At 41.8% G+C, this 20,635-nt stretch overlaps 1 protein-coding gene across 1 annotated transcript in view; it reads left to right on the forward strand.

Annotated features, from left to right (window-relative positions):
• Window positions 1-20,635, forward strand: part of LOC138807050 (beta-2-syntrophin) — a 77,735-nt gene that overhangs the window by 1,075 nt on the left and 56,025 nt on the right. The window lies entirely within an intron of this gene.

Here is a 20,635-nt window from a genome sequence, read left to right on the forward strand (position 1 = left end):
TCCTTCCTCCCTTCCTTCCTTCCTTTCTTTCTTTCTTTCTTTCTTTCTTTCTTTCTTTCTTTCTTTCTTTCTTTCTTTCTTTCTTTCTTTCTTTCTTTCTTTCTTTCTTTCTTCTCAGAAGTGCCGATTTGGCCCTTCACTCCCCTCTGGCTCTCTTGGCGACTGGGTCTGTTTTAAAAAAAAAAAAAATCATCTACACGTTGCCAGCAGTATGCTTGGGCAAACCACCAAAGCGCTAGGTAATTTATGGGAATTTAACCCATCATTGGCTCTCAACAATAACCAAAGGAGATCATAGCACTTCACTGAAGGCAGAGAGCTGAAACAGCAAGTTTGTGTGCCTAATGAGCCTTGTTTAACAGTGGAGGTTCACGTGTTTGAACACTTACTGCCAACTAGAGTTTTGCCCCTTTTGCAAGAGACTGGTGCCAGCTTCTTACCATTCACAGGCGCGCTGCTTCAAGGCTAGTAGCCTTTTGTCAGAAACTTGAAATGATGTGTATTAACAAGATAAGTTTGAATAGCCAGAATTTTTCTTTACCTGAAGTTTATATGTGATCTGTGTCCTAGATCTCTTCTGATGAATTTATGGAGCTAAGACGAAATGAAATCTTATCTCCAAGGACTCATATGGGTCGGAGGTGATAGAGTATTGTAAATGAAAAAGTCATTTGCTTACTTGATATATTTTTGAGTGATCAGTTTCCTTTCACTGGTGATTCAGTCACTCCAGGAGCATTTATTTATTGCTGGTTCTGAATTAGTGAATATAAAAGATGCTCTCTCTACTTGGTCTCTAATTAAAGAAAAGCTAGAAATGCAGAACAGTTTATAGGGAGGAAAAACATCAAGTACTTGCTTGTGTAGAGCCAATTATATATAAATGTTAGGAGGATGCAAACTTAGGAAGTATTTAATGGAGATGGGATTAGTCAGGGAGAGCTTTTTCAAGAAACTGAATCTTAAGCTAGGTCTCTGGGGGAAGTGATGGATATAGATTGGCAGAGATGAGTCAGGAAGGATTCCTGGCAGAAGAGAGTAGGACTGAGGATGGGGGTAGGGGACCAGAAGTCTAACTCTGTGTGTGTGTATGTATGTATGTGTATGTGTGAACGTGTGTACTTGCTGCACATATGAACTTACCCCTATGTGTGACCAGTCTTAAACTCTTGATCTTTCTACCTTAGCCTCCACACCACCCAGTTTTACTTTCTTAAAAATCTTCCTTTGAATCTTTAGGGAAGTATTAGTAAGGCAATGATTTAATGTGTTCTAATGATAAAACTCCAGTGTCCCACCTTTGCAGTATTTTACTTATTGATCTTAAATCCTACTTTTAGGTGGGATTTAAGGAATTAGTAATAATAAGAGGATGGTAGGGGCTAGGAATATGGCTTAGTGGTAAGAGAACTTGTGTAGCATGCATGAAGCCCTGGCTTCAATTCCTCAATACCACATAAGCAGGAAAAGCCAGAAATGGTGCTGTGGCTCAAGTGGTAGAGCACTAGCCTGGAGCAAAAGAATCTCAGGGTCAGTGCCTGAGTTCAAATCCCAGGACTGGAAAAATAAAAAGAAAAAAAGAAAAAAAAAGGAGAGTAAATATAGATTGTGGCTTAGATGTATGTAAAAAATGTTACTTTGAATATGTACCTTGAAATTGATCTAGGTAAGCATTTGCTTATAAATTCTTAGAGCAGGAATACTGAATTTGGTATAACTTACATAGTATACAGCAGTGTTGGTTAGACAATCCAAGCCTTTATACGCTATTAAAAATACAAAATGAAAAATAGCTTCTGTTTAGATACAGAACCTGGTATTTATAGCAGTAAAATGAAAATCACCTAGTAAATGCTTCTTAGTATTCATTAGTCTATAATAGACCACATGTGTTTTTAGAAAGGCTTACGGGTGGCAGCAGCATAATAACATATTTATTAAATGCCTTTTTACCTAACACATAGGTTCTATTTTATTTTTCTACTTTGTATAAGTTAAGCAGTTTTTGACCTTAAAGGTGTGGGGAAGACAGTATGGTAGATTTATGTTGTGTTTTTTTTTTTTCTTTTTGCCCTAGTCCTGAGGTTTGAACCCAGGGCCTGGATGCTGATCCCCAGTTCCTTTTGCTTGGACTATCATTTGAACCACAGCTCTACTTCTAGCTTTTTTTGTAGTTTATTGGTGATAAGGGTCTCACAGACTTTCCTGTCCAGATCTCAGCCTCCTGAGTAGCTGTAGTCTTGAGCCACTGGCACCCAGCTTGATGTTGCATTTTTAATCCAAACACACACAAATAAAATTGCTCAATAATAAAATCACTGAAAACAGTAACCAGTCAAACATTCATAATTGCAAGCTGATTTTCTCATCTAGGTGGGCCACTTTTAAAGGGTTTATCTGTGTCCCCATCATCCCATCTATTCATTCAGAAGACTAAAGCAGGAAGATCACTTCAAGTTCAAGGCCAATATAGACTCTGTCTCCAAAAAAGAACAAACAAAAAACCCCAACCTTTTTCTTATTCCTTGAAATTGGCAGGCTATATTGTTCATCCATCAGATGTTTGAAAACTTGAAAAACTTGCCTTAACATAGCATAGTGATGCTCTTTTTGTGGTGTGGGCAGGGAATTTCAGGCATGTTCTTGCTACCCACATGCCAAGGAAAGCTGTAGTCTCTGTTTGCCTGAGGTTAAGGAACTGAGCTACGTGTGTGTTTTTTTTTAAATTTCAGGGATTTGTAGAAAATGCCCATTCATTCACTCATCAAATATTTATTCTGTTCTCTCCCGCCCCCCTCTTTTTACCTTATCCTGTTAGTGATTTTCCTTTGTCCAAGGAAAGCATCCTATCCAAAGAATGGTATAATCAGCTCGGGACAGAGCACTTATCTACATACAAATACTGATTTAAAAAAATAGAATACTTCTTGGTGGTGGTGGTGGTAGTATTAGTTTTTGTTTTGGGATTTTTTGTTTTGTTTTGTTTTTCTTTTTAGAGGGGGCAACCCGGAGATACAGAAAGGAAAGGAGGAAGGGTGAACAAATGCAATTGGGCTATCACTATACATTCTGCAGAAAAGAAATTATAGTATATAACTTGTGGGCAGGGATGGGAGGGGGAAAATTTGGGAAAGTGAAAGGATGACATTATCCAAAGAGAGAAATGTACTCATCAGGGCGCAGGTGACTCAAGCCTGTAATCCTAGCTACTCAGAAGGCTGAGATCTGACCATTGCAGTTCAAAGCCAATCCGGCAGAAAAGTTCCTGTGAGACTCTTATCTCCAAATAACTACTCAAAAACCAGAAGTAGCACTGTAGTTCAAAGTGGTAGAGCGCTAGTCTTTTTTTTTTTTTTTTAATGCCGGTCGTGGACGTGAACTCTGGGCCTGGGCGCTGTCCCTCAGCTCTTCAGCTCAAGGCGAGCGCTCTACCGCTTGAGCCACAGCGCCACTTCCGGCTTTTTCTGTTTATGTGGTGCTGAGGAATGGAACCCAGGGCCTCAGGCATGCAAGGCAAGCACTCTACCACTGAGCTACCTTCCCAGCCCGAGCGCTAGTCTTGAACAAAGCTCAGGGACAGCACCTAGGCCCTGTTCAAGCTCCACAAAAAAGAAAAGAAAAGAAATACTCATTACCTGACTTATGAATGGTAACTCCTCTATACAGCACCCTGTTATATATTTTTTTTTAAGTAGAATACTGGGGCTGAGGAGGTGGTTTAATGGTAGAGTGCAAGTAGAATATTGTTAGGTATCACTGGCTCATGCTTATAATATTAGCCTCTTAGGAAACTGAGATTTGAGAATCAGAGTTAAAAGCCAACCATGTCAGACAAATCTTGAGACTTACTTACAGATAACCAGTAAAACTGAAAGTGAAGATGTGGCTCAAGTGGGAGAGTGCCAGATGTTAGCCAATAAAAGCCAAGCAACGGTTCAAGCCTGGTACACACACACACACACACACACACACACACACACACACGCACGCACACACACACACATGCACGCACGCACGCATGCATGCACGTGCACGCACACACACATACAGTGTGACTGTGGCAGAGTTGAAGAATGCAGAATGAGAATGGGGAAAAACAATCCCTTTAACCATGATTTCATTTTTGCTATTTTCCTTGGTTCCTTTCATCTTGTACCCTATTATTCTTTGGTTCCAGAGAAATTAATAGCTCTTCCATGAGGTAAGAAGAGCTGCAGCCTGAATTTAAGAAGGCAATTAATTTGCTTCTGTCTAACCCAGGGTTTCCCATACTTGGCAGTATTCATATTTGGAATCAGGTCATTCTTACACAGGGACCTGTCTGGTGCGCTATAGAATGTTTAGCACCAATTTCAATTCTTTTTTTTTTTTTTTTGCCAGTCGTAGGGCTTGAACTGTGGGCCTGGACACTGTCCCTTAGGCTCTTCATCTTAAGGCTAGCGCTCTACCACTTGAGCCTCAGTGCCACTTCCAGCTTTTTCTGTTTATGTGGTGCAGGGGAATCGAACCCAGGGCCTCATGCATGCAAGGCAAGCACTCTACCACTGAGCCACCTTCCCAGCCTCAATTTCAATTTTTATGAGCCCAGAAGCACTTGAAGATACTTGATACTTGATTACTGCTCTTGGGAAGTTTAGAGTTGAGATGAGAGAGGTAAGTAAGTACAGCAAAGGGCTAAAGTACTATTATAATAGAAGTTTGGAGAGGGCACAGTATAATAGCCACATGTTCATAAAGGGAAGAGGCTGAGAATATGCATAAAGGGGTTCATGGAGAATTGAGCCTTTGTGAGAGAAGAGAGCTGCCATCAATAAAGACACAAAAAGTAAGAGACACTGAGAAGTTATTTTGCCCATTAAGGGTAAAGTACATGCAAGGATTTTGTGGTCAGACATGGGTTTGTTTCTGGCTATTGGTTTGTAACCCCCTAGGCAAGTTACTCAGTCTTGCTACACCTCAGTTTCTTCATCTGTGAAGTAGGGGTGGTAAAAATACCTCCCTCAAAGAGTTGTTGTTCATTTGACAGTTTGTGTGCTAGGTGCTTCATTAGACCCTGGGAATATAGCAGTGAACAACAACAAAAATCTCTGAGTAGGAAAGGTAGGACTGACTTGGTCTCAAAGGTATGCTGTGAGTTAACAAAGATACATTCAACCAGAAGGGCAACTTGTTAAAACTCCCAAGACTTCATCTTTGCCTGAGAAGAAATAAATGGTACAAGTTTAGGTGAGCAACTTAAGAATGAATTTCTTTATTTCTTGGATGTAAGCAATTTTTTTCAGGTTTTCTGTTTTTTATCTCCTACACAAGGCATTTTTTCTTTCCCTTCTTAAATTTTTGCACTTATTTTACAGTAATTTCTCTTCCTTCACACTATTTACTCAGAACCCTAAGACTTACCATTCAATGTGTACTGTGTTTGTGGTTAGTGACTGTTAGCCTTGATACTATGGCAATGCAGATTAGATAGCCTTTGTATAAATAATGTAGGTTGTAAGCATAACAGGGTAACTCCACTCACCTATTAGATACACTATGTTGAATTTACTGTGTCCTTTGTGCTACACAGAACTGATCCAGAAAGTTTCTAGAGTTTATATTTTTAAGGGTATAATACTAATTAAGTAAATATGAATTAAGCTACATATTAAAAAGTGTTCCAGAGTTAATTAGCAAAAATGGTTTAAGTGTCCAGCTTAAGATCTGACATTTGAAAAATATATTTTTTTCTTTAGCAGTACTAAGGTTTGAATTCAGGGCCTTTGAGCCCTGAACGTGTGTGTGTGTGTGTGTGTGTGTGTGTGTGTGTGTGTCCAGTGTGTGTCCAGTGTGTGTGTGTGTGTGTGTGTGTGTGTGTGTGTGTGTCCAGGGCCTTTGAGCCCTGAACTTAATGTCTAGTGTGTGTGTGTGTGTGTGTGTGTGTGTGTGTGTGTGTGTGTGTGTGTGTGTGTGTGTGTGTGTCCGTCCGTCCATCCGTTGTGAACTCTGGGACTTGGTGCTGTCCCTCAGCTCTTCAGCTCAAGGCTAGCTCTCTACCACTTGAGCCACCATGCCATTTCTGGCTTTTTCTGCTTATGTGGTGCTGAGGAATTGAACCCAGGGCCTCATGCATACAAGGCAAGCACTCTACCACTGAGCCACCTTCCCAGGCCAAAATTAATGTCTTTGAAGCTATTCTTTCTTTTTTTTTTTTTTTTTGGTCAGCCGTGGGGCTTGAACTCTGGGCCTGGGTGCTGTCCCTCAGCTCTTCAGCTCAAGACAAGCACTCTACCACTTGAGCTACAGCGCCACTTCCAGTTTTCTGGTGGTTTATTGGAGATAGGAGTCTCACAGTCTTTCCTGCCCAGGCTGGCTTTGAACCGAGATCCTCAGATCTCAGCCTCTTGAGTAGCTAGGATTACAGGCGTGAGCCACCAGCGCCCGGCAAGCTATTCTTTCTTGAATACTGTTGAAATGTCATCTCTTATTACCTAAATATAAAGTAGTATGATTCTATCTACTAAAAGAAAATTATGTACAGAAAATAGACTGGCATAAAATTTAACTTCATAATTAAAAAGAATGTTTGTATCTAGGATTCTTTGAAATTTTGAGTGTTGTGTATAATATGGGGCTTTTTCTGTTCATCAAGGAACATGTAACAAATGCTGCCAACATTTTTAGGCTTACAAGTTGAAGAAGTTGGTTTGGATTCCCACACTGGCACTTTCTTCAGAGTATATTGAACAAATTCAGAGTATATTGAACAAGCTGAGTGACTCCTGGGGAAAACATACATTTTTTTTTTTTTTTTAATTTGGTGCTGCCTATCAAATCCAGGGCCCTATGCTTGCTTACCATGCTTTCTACCATGAGCTATACCCCTACCCTTACAGGTTCTTATAAGACTTTGCATATTCATTAACCTTATGTTTCTGTGCTTTTTTTTTTTTTTTTTTTTGGGGTTGGTAGTGGGGCCTGAACTCTGGGCCTGGGCACTGTCCCTCAGCTCTTCAGCTCAAGGCTAGCGCTCTACCACTTGAGCCACAGCGCCACTTCTGGCCTTTTCTGTTTATGTGGTACTAAAGAATTGAACCCAGGGCTTCATGCATGCTAGGCAAGCACTTAATTACTCAGCCACATTCCCAGATATTTCTTAGAGTTTCCTTCATACTAAAATACACCTTCCAGATTATTACCAAAATATGAGAAGTTGGTTGATAATAATAGAGTAGTTATGAAAGTTCTAAGAACATTTTTTAATTTTTAGGAACCCCAATCAGGCATAAATTTGATCTCAGTTGATGGTAACTGCAGCTGATAGTTCACTACTATGTAGTCCTTTCTGTGTAAAGCTCATTCTACTTTGAGATCACCTAGGTGTGTTTGTTCACAAGGGATGAGATACAGCCTGTGGTGAAGGGGTAATGTTCTGCTATTCCAGGGTAACTGCTGAGGGATCCAGTGTTCTTGCCTAGGTCAGCACGCTGTAAGAAACACCTTAATAACAAATAATTCTTCTTGGGCTGGGAAGATGGCTCAGTCGTAGAGTGCTTGCCTTGCATTCATGAGGCTCTGGGTTTGATTCCTCAGCACCACATAAGCAGAAAAAAGCCAGAAGTGGCGTGCTGGCTCAAGTGGTAGAATGCTAGCCTTGAGCTGAAGAGCTGAGGGACAGCGCCCAGGCCCAGAGTTCAAGCCCCACGACCGACCAAAAAAAAAATATTCTTGCCTGCATTTTCCACTAAGTAGTATATTATGCCTTACGGCTTTTATGAGTATTTAAGAATGATCTGGGTTTTAATCTGTATTTTTTTTTTTTTTGGTCGGTCGTGGGGCTTGAACTCTGGGCCTGGGCACTGTCCCTCAGCTCTTCAGTTCAAGGCAAGCGCTCTACCACTTGAGCTACAGCGCCACTTCCGGCTTTTTTCTTATGTGGTACTGAGAATCGAACCCAGAGCCTCATGCATGCAAGGCAAGTGCTCTACCACTGAGCCACCTTCCCAGCCCCAGCCCTACCACTTTTTAAAAAATAAACATTAATTTATTTTATTGTTATTATGGAGGTTATATACAGAGGGGTTATATTTTTTTTTTTTTTTAATTTTTTTTTTATCCGGTCGTGGGGCCTGAACTCTGGGCCTGGGCGCTGTCCCTCAGCTCTTCAGCTCAAGGCTAGCGCTCTACCACTTGAGCCACAGCACCACTTCCAGCTTTTTTCTTTTTGCTTATGTGGTGCTGAGGAATTGAACCCAGGGCCTCAGGCATGCAAGGCAAGCGCTCTACCACTGAGCCACCTTCCCAGCCCCAGAGGGGTTATATTTACATATGTCAGGCAATAGATACATTTCTTTTTGTACAGTGTCATCTGTTCCCTTATTTTCTCCCATTCCCTCCCTTTTCCTCCCTTTCCCTCCCTTCCATCTCCACCCACGAGTTGTATAGTTCATTTTCATCAGTGTCCAGTGTAACGTTCTACCATTTTGAGCCACCAGCACCACCTTCCAGTTTTCTGGTGGTTAATTGGAGAGAGTCTTACAGACTTTCCTGCCTGGGCTGGCTTTGAAACATGATCCTCAGAACTCAACCATAGCTAGGATTACACCTGTGAAGCACCTGTGCCTGGCTTGGGAATTTTTTAAAAAGTTAGATAAATTTTAGTAGTTGTTTTTTTTTTGGGGGGGGGTTGTGGGCCTGAACTCTGGGCCTGGACCCTGTCCCTCAGCTCTTCAGCTCAAAGCTAGTGCTCTACCACTTGAGCCACAGCACCACTTTGGGCTTTTTCTGCTTTATGTGGTGCTGAGGAATCAAACCCAGGGCCTCATGCATGCAAAACACTCTACCACTGAGCCACCTTCCCAGTCCTGGGGATTGTATACCAACTCTAGTGACACTAATGATGATAAATTCTTTTTTTTGGGGGGGGGGGGTCTGGTCATGGGACCTGAACTCTGGGCCTGGGTGCTATCCCTCAGCTCTTCAGCTCAAGGCTAGTGCTGTACCACTTGAGCCACAGTGCCACTTCCGGCTTTTTTCTTTTTGCTTATGTGGTGCTGAGGAATCGAACCCAGGGCCTCAGGCATGCAAGGCAAGCACTCTACCACTGAGCCACCTTCCCAGCGATAAGTTCTAATAACATACTGCCATCTGACTAGCTGCAATGGAGAAGTTGTAATGTTTTTTTTGAGTGAGAGGAAATATCTTCTCTGGATTTTCTGGACAGCAAAATCTCAACAGCTCCTATGTCTCATGATGCAATGCACTGTGAAATCAATTTTTTTTGAAGCAGCAGTGCAGGTGGCTCAAATGATAGAATGCCTGCCTAGCTAGTTCGAGGCCCAGAGTTCAAACTGCAGTACCACCCCCTCAAAAAAAAAAAAAAGAAATAAGAAAGAGATCCTGTAAGAGTGACATTGGGGAGAAAGGAGTGGGTATGATAACTAGCACTTTGGAGACTAAGGCAGGAAGAGCTCTAGCAGGAGGTCACTCTTGGCTTTATAGTATCACCCTCCCCCCCCCTGCAAAAAAAAAGAAGAATAGAAGAAATAGGGGTAAGAAGGCAACTACCTAGAGAGCATTGCTAAAATGTGTACTGTCGTACTCTTCACGATTTCACTGAAAGGTATGCTCATTTGGGTGATGGGATAGTTGAGAAAGGAGAACTTCATCTGAGGCTTGAAGGCTGCTTTTCTGTAGATGGAAGTCAATCCAAGTTAAGGGGCTAGCCTGGGCAAGAGCCACAATGAGTGTAACAGATGATAGGAGAAGAAGTAAAGGGCAAAGTGTGAGAGACTTAAGAGAAGTAAAGTTGGGTGCATACATTGGAGTTTGATTATTATAAGACTTTGAAAGCTAGCTACAGAAATTTGGACCTTTTTCATTCTGTTAGTATTTATCAAGTACTTTCTGCAAACAAGGTGTTGTGGTAGATGTTGGGAAATCCAAATTGGAAATAACCCATGTTTTAAGACCAGTAAGGAAACTGTTACAGCCGACTGTGGTAAGTGCTTTCAAAGGGGTGAGAACTCATTGTCCCGGAAGCAGTGTAAAGGAGACGACAACATGTTGTGTTAAGGGATGTAAAAGCATAGGAGTGTATGGAAAGTCTGTGTCAGGAGAGAAGGCAGGAAAGAGGGCTGAGGCAGATCATCAAGGCCTTTTATGCAGTATCAAGCCATGGTCTCTAAGTGCAGTTTTTATTTATTTTCAACATGCAAATAAGAAAATTGAATTTTCATAGGCAAAATAATATCAACACCCTTTTAAAAGGTGGTACCATTACACAGTACACAACATGATGTCCCAGGAAAGAGTGGATGCATAATAAAGCAGAGGAGTTTGTGGTGGTGACCTTACTAATTTGCTTGCTGTTACCAGAGTGCAGCTTACTACAGTTTTTTTTTTTTTTTAACCCTAGTTAAGTGGATTTATGTTATAGTATTTGTTTTTAACTAATCTTCACAAAAAGAACTTGTAGCTTACAGATTTGTACAGAGAAACCACAGTCCTGGGGCTTGAACTTTGGGGCCAACGCTATCCCTGAGCTGCTTCTCCTCAAGGCTAGCACTCTATCACTTGAACCACAGCGCCACTTCTGGTTTTTTCTGTTTATGTGGTACTGAGGAATCGAACCCAAGGCTTCATGAATGCTAGGTAAGCACTCTACCACTAAGCCACATTCCCAGCCCAACACTGGGCTTCTTAAGGAGAGAAAGAAGTAGAGGGTAAGGCCTGGATTTCTGGCTTGGGTAACTGGATAACTATAAAGTCAAAATGATCAGAGAGCCTGCTGGGCATGGTGGTAAATACCTGCAATTCCAGCATAGCTTATTCAAGGATGAGGTACAGGATGAAGAGTTTGAAGATAACCTATGCTTAATACTGAGGCCAGCCTGTGCTACATAACAATAGAAAGTGGCCCTGTGGCTTGAGTGCTAGAGCATTAGCCTTGAGCTAAAGAGCTGAGGGACAGCGCCCAGGCCCAGAGTTCAAGCCTCATGACCAACAACAACAATGAAAAACACACAAAGAAAAAACACCTCAAAATGAACAAGGAGGACCTAGTTTTGGGTAAAGGTAAAGAGGTTCATTTTGAGGCATATTGAATTCAAATCACCTGTGTGATATCCTGTAAGGAAAGACCAGTAGGTGGTAGGAAATACAGGTCTGTAGTCAAGAGAATTGTCAGAACTGGTGAATATTTATGAGATGTCCAAGTGAGGTAGTAATTGAAGCCAGGAGCATGAATGAAGTCATCACGAGTCATGCAAATGAAAAAGAGAACAGAAGAATAGAGGAGGATAGACTCTTGCAAATCTCCTACTTTTTTTTTTTTTTTTTGCCGGTTGTGGGACCTGAACTCTGGGGCCTAGGCACTGCCCCTCAGCTCTTCAGCTCAAGGCTAGCACTCTATCATTGAGCCATAGCACCACTTCTGGCCTTTTCTGCTTATGTGGTGCTGAGGAATGAAACCCAGGGCCTCATGCATGCAAGGCAAGCACTGTAGCAGGGACAGCCCCTCTCCTACTTTTATTTTTTTATTAAAAAATTTTTTTTTGTCAGTCATGGGCTTAAACTCTGGGCCTGGGCGCTGTCCCTGAGCTCTTCAGCTAAAGGCAAGTGCTCTACCACTTGAGCCACAGTGCCACTTTAGGTTTTCTGGTGGTTTATTGGAGATAAGAGTCTCACAGACTTTTCTGCCTGGGCTGACTTTGAACCGTGATCCTCAGATCTCAGCCTCCTGAGTAGCTAGGATTACAGGCATGAGCCAACAGAGCCTGGCAAATCTCCCACTTTTTAAAGTGAAAGCTGGGGGGAAAAGAACCTGGAAATGAAGGGCGTGGAGAAAATGGTGCAGTGATAGCCTAACAGGTAAGTTTTAGAGTAAGGCAAAGTTGTGAACTAAAAACTTCATCAGAGTTAATAATATAAAATAAGAGCTGCTTCAGCAGGGTGCAGAAGGTAGTGAGTAGACCACTCCTTTAAAAAGCTCAGCAAAAATGGAAGACATAAAGATGGTGACTAGGTTGAAAGATGTGTCATGGGGAGATTTTCCTTTTGTAGTCGTGTAGTATTTTGTTTTAACTGGGAAGGAGTTAGGACATATTTATTCAGTGAGAAGAACAGGCCAACAGGGTGGAGGAGAGTTGAAAGGATAGAAGAGATGGGAACTGATGCAATCTGTTACTGAGCCAGGAAGTGACATGATGGGAACAGAATTTTAGGTTGGCAGCAGCGGACACTCTGGATGCAGCGCAGGGAGAGAAGACCAAAGGTAGGAAAAACGACAGCTGCTATAGTAAAAAGTAATCGAAACCAGAGGTGATAGGGATGGGGGGAGTGATGAGGGTAGAGAAACATCATTCAAGGAACGCTTGAAAGCAGGCGCTCCCTGCCAGGGAATGCAGCAGAATTCCTTGAGAATCTTTTCTTGCCTAGATAACCTCCATCTGACTACCCATGTACCTAGAGGTTTGAGACTAGAGCAACATTTCTACAGTTATCCTCTGTATCTGAGCACAAGTTACAGAGGCAGTGGAGTGGAAAATTGAGCCCCCTTTATTTATTTATTTATTTATTTTCGGTCGTGGGACTTGAACTCTGGGCCTGAGTGCTGTCCCTGTGCTCTTCAGCTCAAAGCGAGCATTCTACCGCTTGAGCCACAGCACCACTTCAGTTTTCTAGTGGTTTATTGAAGATAAGAGTCTCATAGAGCTTCCTGCCCAGGCTGGCTTTGAACCGTGATTCTCAGAGCTCAGCTTCCTGAGTAGCTAGGATTACAGGCATGAGCCACCGGTGCCTGCTCCCCCTTTCCCCCCTTTTTAAAAGAAGAAAGGAAGAAAGTGGCAGATTGAATTTAATGAATTAGCCACGAGACTTATTATCCAAGGATAGTAGAGGAATAGTTAGCAGTGGTTAAAAAAAAAAAAGATGAAATAATTTGGAGGGTGTTAACATACATACCATTCAGCTTTGTCATAAAGCACTTAATGGAACTGGGCCTGCTGTGTAGAGTTGGAGAAGGAAAATCTAGTTTATAACATATTATATCTGGTCCCATGGAAGGAGAACATACTCTTTCTTTAAAGCATCTGTTTTTCTAGAGCTTTAGAATTCCTTTGAAGAATTGCTGTGTTTTGGGCTGGGAAGGTGGCTCAGTGGTAGAGCGCTTACCTTGCATGCTCAAGGCCCTGGGTTCGATTCCTCAGCACCACATAAGCAAAAAGAAAAAAGCCGGAAATGGCGCTGTGGCTCAAGTGGTAGAGCGCTAGCCTTGAGCTGAAGAGCTGAGGGACAGGGCCCAGGCCCAGAGTTCAGGCCCCACAACCGGACCCCCCCCCAAAAAAAAAAAAAAAAAAAAGAATTGCTGTGTTTGGTTGAGTTTAATTTTTTGTTGTTGTTGTTAGTCATGGGACTTGAACTCTGGGCCAAGATACTGTCCCTCAGCTCTCCAGCTCAAGGATAGCTACTACTTGAGCCACAGCACCACTTCCGGTTTTCTGGTGGTTTATTGAAGATAAGAGTTGCATGGCTTTTCCTGCCCGGGCTGGCTTTGAGCCATGATCCTCAGATCTCAGCCTCCTGAGTAGCTAGGATTACAGGTGTGAGCCACTGGTACTGGGCTGAGTTTAATATTTTTGTAAGTACCTTCTGAGATAAGGTCTAATCATGTAGCCCAGACTGTGCAGCCTAAACTGTCCTTGATCAGCCAATTGAATGTCGGGGTTACAGGCATGTGTTACCACACCTCTGGCCCTTTCCTTTCCTTTCTCCTTTCCTTTCCTTCCCCTTTCTCTTTCCTTCCCTCTTTGTTTTGCCAAGCTTAAAGCCTGAACAAAGGGCCTGGCACTGTCTCTGAGCTTCTTTTTTTCTTTTTCTTTTTTTGTAGGTCATGGGAGCTGAACTCTGGGCCTAGGCATTGTCCCTCAGCTCTTCAGCTCAAGGCTTGTATCCTACCACTTGAGCCACAGCACCACTTCCAGCTTTTTTTTTTTTTTTTTGTTTTGTCGTGGGGCCTGAACTCTGGGCCTGGGCGCTGTCCCTCAGCTCTTCAGCTCAAGGCTAGCGCTCTACCACTTGAGCCATAGTGCCACTGCTGGCTTTTTCTGCTTATGTGGTACTAAGGAATCGAACCCAGGGCCTCAGGCATGCAAAACAAGCGCTCTACCACTGAGCTACCCTCCCAGCCCCTACTTCCAGCTTCTTTCTGCTTATGTGGTGCTGAGGAATTGAACCCAGGGCCTCATACATGCAAGGCAAGCACTCTACCACTGAGCCAACTTCCCAGTCCCCCCCTTTTTTTTTCTTTTCTTTGGGTTGGTTGTAGGGTTTCAACTCTGGGCATGGGCACTGTCCCTCAACTCTTCAGCTCAAGGCAAGTACTCTACCACTTGAGCCACTGAGCCACTTTCGATTTTCTGGTGGTTAATTGGGGATAAGAGTCTCATGGACTTTCCTTCCCTGGCTGGCTTTGAATTGTGATTCTCAGATCTAACCCTCTTGAGTAGCTAGGATTACAGGCGTGAGCCATGGTGCCTAGCTGTCCCTGAGCTTCTTTTGTTCAGTCTAGCACTCTACCACTTGAGCCACTTGAGCATCACTTCCAGCTTTTTCTGTTTATGTGGTACTGAGGAATCAAACCCAGGGCTTCATGCTTGTTAGGCAAGCACTCTACCACTAAACCACGTTCTCAGTTCTCATCTCTGTTTTTCAGTTTAATGTGTTTGTCATTTATATACTTAAAAAATGAGTGGCATCAATTTTTCATTGAATGAAAATCCAAAAAATATTGATAGTAAAATGAATTGATCAGCTGTCAAAAATAAAAAGAAAATTCTCATTTCTTCTTCAAGGGTTTTTGTGTTTCAAAACACTGAAGCCTATTTGAACTTGTTCAGGTGAAAGGGTATAGGCGCCATACCCCAGGCCTCAGGACTCCAGAAAGAGCTGAGCAGCTGGATCTTTGAAACATTAGGAGCTAAGTCAGTGGAGAGGCCTCACCCCCCCCCCCCGCCCCCCATTTCCCTTCATCTCAGAGCTTTTTTTTTTCTTTGAGAATACCTTTTGCAACAGCTTCCATTTAGGGTTTCCTGTTTTCATTTAACTCTTTAATCTTTGTAGACTTTATTTTGGCATATGATGTGCAGCAGAGATTTAACGTTATTTATTTTTCCAAATAGTTAGCTGATTGTCTCAGTATTATTCGTCAGACTTGCACGCTAAGTCTGATAGATTGGTGGTGGCTTCCTGGAGGGCCATGTGGGAAAAGATGCAAAGCCATATCTGGTGGATTCAGCTGGAACGAGTGCTATGCTTAATTAGTGATGTCTGCTGTGAAATGGGCCACAGCGCACATGCTGTCTGCTACCCTAGGAATGACCTGTTCTTTGGCCATTGATTTGAAATGTGGGCTTGCACACACACACACACATTTTTTTTTAAATTTAAAAGTATTCCATGAACAAGTGGGTTTTTCTTTGTTGTTTTTGTTTCCTTTTGTTCATTTATCTGTCTTTGGGGAGTAAAGGGGGCACAGAAATGGAGGGACAAAGAGTGAACAAATGCAGCAGTGGTATTCAATAGACACTGTATTGAAAATGAACTATACAACTTGTGGTTGGGGAAGGGAGGGAAAAACAGAGAGCAATGGACAGGGTGACATTGTCCAAAAGGAAACATTATTACCTGACTAATGTAACCTCTACACAATCACCTTTATAATAACAATTTAAAAAAGAAAACAAAATATTCTATGGCCTGATTTGGGATTTTCTATTATATTCTGTTTGTTTTATGATATACTATACTGTCTGTGTGTTATAGCTTTAATATTTAACATCTGGTAGTTGAAATGGATTATAGCAGCCAAGAGAATTTGAAAACTAACAATACTTGTTAATTGTTTCAGTTACTTATTCCTCTAGGTAGCTTTTTATTTTTGTGCCAGTCCTGGGGCTTGAACTCAGGGTCTGAGTGCTGTCCTTGAGCTTTTGTGCTCAAGGCTAGTGCTCTACCACTTGGAGCCACAGTACCATTTCTGGCCCCCTTTTTTTTTTTTTTTTTTGTCAATCCTGGGGCTTGAACCCAGGGCCTGGGCACCATCCCTAGGCTTCTTTTTGTTAAAGGCTAGCACTCTACCACTTGAGTCACAGCTCCACTTCTGGCTTTTTCTGATTATGTGGTACTGAAGAATTAACCAGGGCTTCATGCATGCAAGGCAAGCACTCTATTCCTAAGCCAAATTTTCCAGCTCCCATTTCTGGCTTTTTTAGTAGTTAATTGGAGATAATTGGAGATAAAGCTTTCTTTCCTGCCTAGGCTGGCTTTGAACTTTGATCCTTAGATTCTTAGATTGAACTTAGATCCTTAGTACTCCAGGTAAATTTTGACTTTTTTCACATTTTTAAGTCCTCTGGGATTTTAATTATATTACATCCATAATCTGTAGAGAACAGATGTTATAATATCTCTCTTTAATCATCCTAACCAAAAATAGTAGTCCTTATTCATCTACATCCCAAGCATAGGTTGAATGGGGGGAAAAGTCTTTGTCTATTAAAATAGACATATGCAGGTGTTTTAAGTAGAATTATTTTATTGCAGAAACCTGAACCACACTAATTTAAGCAGACCAGGAATATGTTACCTCATATAACTCTTAAGGCTGGAGGTGGATCTAGGTTTAGGTATGGTAAGCTCAAATTATCTTGGCTGCAATAGTTCCTGTTGTGGAGAGTCTAATTCTGTATAGTCAGCCAGGATGATTCCAACAGTTCTAGGAATATAGTGCCCAAACTTAATATCCCTGTTATTTTTTTATCCCTTTAGCATCCACATAACTGTCTCAGGGAAAGACTTCAGTTAGTATACTTTGCCTACTCTTTGGACCTTTCAGGTTTATCAAAATGATAGCCACTGTCATTCTAAGTCTGGGTTACACACCCACTCTGGTAAATGGAGATCAACAGATACATTAAACTAAAATGTGGAACGGGATGGTTACCAGGCAAACTTATGTGCACTGTAACAAAAGAACATAAATCTTTTGTATCTAATACTTAAAAAAAACTTTTAAGTTAAGCTATAAATAGATAATACTGACTACAATAAACAGGTTATAATATTAAGGTATGGGTGTATGTGCATGCGTGCGTGCGTATGTGTTCGTTCACACCTTTTTTTTTTTTTTTTTTTTGGTCCGGTTGTGGGGCCTGAACTCTGGGCCTGAGCACTGTCCCTCAGCCCTTCAGCTCAAGGCTAGTGCTCTACCACTTGAGCCACAGCGCCACTTCCGGCTTTTTTCTTTTTGCTTATGTGGTGCTGAGGAATTGAACCCAAGGCCTCAGGCATGCAAGGCAAGCGCTCTACCACTGAGCCAACTTCCCAGCCCATCGTTCACACCTTTTAACAGCTTTGTTAAAAGTTTGGCATCGTACTTTTATTATTACTGTTATTATTTTGAGATGGGGTCTCATGTTGTCCAGACTGGCCTCAAACTCTTGGCCTCTGGTATGGTCTTCCTGCCTCACACTTCCCAAGTTGCTAGGACTACAGTTATGCACTACTGTTTCTGGTTCCATCCTCATTTAAATGTGAAGAAACTTAGACTTGGAAAATTACATAATTTGCGGAAGGTTACAGCACTTGTAGGTGGTTGGAGACAAGATTAGTTACTCAGCTACATCAGCCTTCATAGCTCCTGGTATCTTTGTAATAGAAGTGCCTCTGTGGTGGATTAGTTTGGATTAAGAGGCTAGTTAAGTCTGTGGAGTCTTTTGCTCTCATTTCCTATGTGGGGAGTCAGAAATGTTCCTCTTATTTCTCCCTACTTTTTCCTGTTAAACTAAAAGAAATCCATTCTAATACTTAAAACAATTTTTTTTAAAGAGGCTAGCAAGTCTTAGAACTGGAAGGATTTATTGTTATGATTGGCTTAACGTACAAGAAAATGGTGTTCTGAATTCTGTGTTGTATCTGTCTGGAGGATGTCCAGTTAATGTGTCCTTTCTCTGTCTGGTTTCTCATGCTGGACACAAAGCTACATGTGATTAATCAGCTCACTGAATAACTTTTGAGTCCCACAAGACCTGCTTGTAAGAAGTAACCAAATAGGGTTATAAATAGTAATAAACTTCTCATTATTGAATCCAGTTGTTTTAAATATTACAAATGATCCACAACTTCTGAGAGAACATAAAGTGACTCAGGATGTGTTTAGAGTCAGGTGAGAGTGGTTGGATCTGGAGTGGGGATGGGAGTGTTCTACATTAGAAAATGGCATGTCCAGAGGGCAAAGATGGAAGTATGCAAGTGATGTTCACTCCAGTAAACACATATAATGAAATGATCTATTTTCAAGACTCTGGACCACTGACTTTTTTTTTTTTTTTTTTTTTTTTTTTTTTGGGGTCCGGTTGTGGGGCCTGAACTCTGGGCCTGGGCGCTGTCCCTCAGCTCTTCAGCTCAAGGCTAGAGCTCTACCACTTAAGTCATAGCTCCACTTCCGGCTTTTTTCATTTTGCTTATGTGGTGCTGAGGAATCGAACCCAGGGCCTCAGGCATGCAAGGCAAGCGCTCTACCACTGAGCCATCTTCCCAGCCCTGGACCACTGACTTTTAAAAGTAATTGGAATTTTTTTTTTTTATTTTTAATTTTTGTCGATTGTGGGGCTTGAACTCTGGGCCTGGGCGCTGTCCCTCAGCTCTTCAGCTCAAGGCGAGCACTCTACCACTTGAGCCACAGAGCCACTTTGGAATGTTTTATTAGTAGTAATGATTCAACTAGCTTCTTAAATGACCTTGTTGCAACTTTATTCATTATCTGCTACTTGTTTTGTAATGCAAAAGTAATTTTTCTTTTTTTTTGTCGGTAGTAGGTCTTGAACTCTGGGCACTGTCCCTGAGCTCTTCAGCTAAAGGCTAGTGCTCTACCACTTGAGCCACAGCACCACTTTGGTTTTCTGATGGTTTATTTGAGATAAGAGTCTCAAGGACTTTCCTCAGATCTCAGCCTCCTTAGTAGCTAGGATTACAGGCGTGAGCCACCTGCACCTGGCTGCAAAAGTAACTTTCCTTTTGCAGTTTTTTCAACCAAAAATAGTTTTTGATATAGTCCTTACATTCAATATACATAGGTAAAAATGATACTATGTAATTTGAGAGTAAGGATGGGACTGGAAAGATAGGGAGAAGATAGAAGGGGTGACACTGATCAAGATACATTGTACTCATAATCTGACTGTTGAACTAAAATTCCTTTGTGTAACTATTTACAATTAAAAAAAGAAAGTTTGGTTAGGTCTTTTTTTTTCTTTTTTTCCTGCCATTTTTATCTCAATGCCTTGCATTCTTCCTAGTCAGGGAATCTACTTCTTGAACCATGCCCCCTGTTTTGTTTTGTTTTTTTTGCTTCAGCTTTTTTTTTTTTTTTTTGGTAGGTCCTGGGGCCTGAACTCTGGGCCTGGGTGCTGTCCTTAGCTCTTCAGCTCAAATGTAGCTATCTACCACTTGAGCCACAGTGCCACTTCCAGCTTTTTCTGATGTGGTGCTGAGGAATGGAACCCATGCATGCGAGGCAAGCACTCTACCCCTGAGTCACCTTCCCACCCCCTCAGCTTTTTTTTTTTTTTTTTTTTTTTTTTAGGTAGGGCCTCTTGCTTTCGCTCAGGGCCAACCTTGGACTATGCCTCTGATCTATAGCCTTGACCTGCATAGCTGGGATGATAGGTATAGGCCATGCCTGATATTTGTCTTTTTTTGCCCAGACTGGCCTGGAACTGGACTCTTCCATCTCTACCACTCTAGTAACTGGGATTTAGAGTACTGAAGATAAGTATTCTCCCTTCAGAATATTCGTTGTTGTTGTTTTTTTTTTCCTGCTTATGTGGTGCTGAGGAATCGAACCCAGGGCCTCATACATGGCAAGGCAATCACTCTACCACTGAGCCACCTTCCCAGCCCTTCCCTTCAGAATATTAATTACATTCTAGAATAATCATAACTTATTTTTTACCATAAACATAGAGTAAAAGTAATTGGGGAAAAAAGCTGGCTCTGGGAAAATATAAATTATACACACATAAAAAAAATTGAAGGCTGAAGTAAATCTCTGAAAAACATGCTTACCAGAGATATTTTTATTGATCTATTTTGCCTAGTTACAGTGTAATTGCTTTTTAAAGTTGTGCATTTTAGTTTAGGATACAGAATAATAATAGTAATCACAAGGTAATGTGAAGAAATAATTGTAAATGCTGCCAACCTGATCTGGCAAGTATTGTAAGCCATAATTAGATAGCTTTATATTTATTTATTTTGGTGCTAGCAATTGGACTCAAGACCTTGCATGTACTAAGCATAAAACCCTGAGCTACATCTCCAGCATCATTCTTTTTTTTTTGGTTGTTGGTTGTGGAGTTTGAACTCAGGGCCGGGGCTAGCACTCTACCACTTTGAGCCACAGGTCCACATCCAGCTTTCTGGTAGTTAATTGGAGATAAGAGTCTCATGGTCCTGGGGCTTGAACTCCAGGCCTGGGCGCTGTCCCTGAGCTTCTTTGTGCTCAAGGCTAGTGCTCTACCACTTGAGATACAGTGCCACTTTCAGCTTTTTCTGTGATTAAGTAGAGATAAGAGTCTCTTGGACTTTGCTGCTGGGG

This window comes from Dipodomys merriami, unplaced genomic scaffold (genome assembly GCF_024711535.1).
Source record: "Dipodomys merriami isolate MVZ:Mamm:240054 unplaced genomic scaffold, mDipMer1.0.p SCAF_41, whole genome shotgun sequence".
Lineage (NCBI taxonomy): Eukaryota > Metazoa > Chordata > Mammalia > Rodentia > Heteromyidae > Dipodomys > Dipodomys merriami.